The 952-nt window shown below is 43.7% G+C and overlaps 1 protein-coding gene across 1 annotated transcript in view; it reads left to right on the top strand.

Moving 5' to 3' along the window:
• Positions 1 to 69: 69 nt before the first annotated feature.
• syn3 (synapsin III) overlaps positions 70 to 952 on the top strand; it is a gene marked incomplete at its 5' end in the record, with an annotated part of 124,157 nt that continues 123,274 nt past the window's right edge. Inside the window, 1 exon segment of the mRNA XM_032504669.1 lies at positions 70 to 145.

The following is a 952-nucleotide window of genomic DNA, read 5'->3' as shown; positions in this document are numbered from 1 at the left end:
GGAGGGAGGGGGGATTGGCTCGGAGGCTGAGGAGGACCGTGGACCTGAGCGCAGGAGAAGCAGCATCAGAAGAAGAAGAAGAAGAAGAAGAAGAAGAAGAAGGTCTTCATCATCCGACACTTGCTCATCACTGACCACCGCTCAGGTAAATCATTTGCGCATTTATCCTCACCATCCTTCCTACGTTTTGTATCCAACGTCAGTCGGCGTGTGTGTGTGTGTATCCTGCTGCGGGCTGTGCTTTTAAGAAAAATTAGCAGTTTCACACAATGAAGCTCGTCCTTTCCGGGTATTTCGTAGCTGTTGTCATTATTATTCCTCGGGTAAGATGGAGTTTGACCTATGAGCGCAGCATTTTGCTGTGTCAGGCTGGTTTTTGGTTTGACAGCTTGGAGATGTACTTGGAGATGTAGGTTTATGCAGGGATTCCCTTCGCTAGTACGGATCTGCAGCCGCCAGTCCACTCACTTCTCCACGGAGCAGTTTATCAGGGGAGGGACGCGGGAAAGGTGGGGGGTATCCATTTCATGATTGTGACCGTGGATTACAATAAAAGAAACAGTGGATTACATAGTCAGTTTACACGCATTTTAAAGCAGAGGTCAGTCTATCACAAGTATAGATACTGTGCATCCTATTTAGAGATGTGAAACTGATGCAGTAAAACCAATTTTAGCCCTAGTTAAGCTAATATTTTTCTCTGAACTCTGCTTAGACTGCGTTGCCTCATGATAATGGCTAGGTATAGTAACACCTGTGGTTTTTCAGTTGTGCCCAAAACCCATATTGAATATTCTGTAAGTAGGCCTATATAACGTTAATTTAAAAAGAAAGGTAATGTCCACTTTTGCCACCATTCCTAACACAACATTAACATATTATCACATTTTGAGTTTATTTGTCGAACTTGTTAGCCAACAACTCTAGAGGGAAACATTTGGTTCTTTAGTGG

The sequence above is a fragment of the Etheostoma spectabile genome, chromosome 23, assembly GCF_008692095.1.
Source record: "Etheostoma spectabile isolate EspeVRDwgs_2016 chromosome 23, UIUC_Espe_1.0, whole genome shotgun sequence".
Classification (NCBI taxonomy): domain Eukaryota; kingdom Metazoa; phylum Chordata; class Actinopteri; order Perciformes; family Percidae; genus Etheostoma; species Etheostoma spectabile.
Note: the sequence above shows the minus strand (reverse complement) of the source record. Positions and strands in the feature narration are given on the sequence as shown.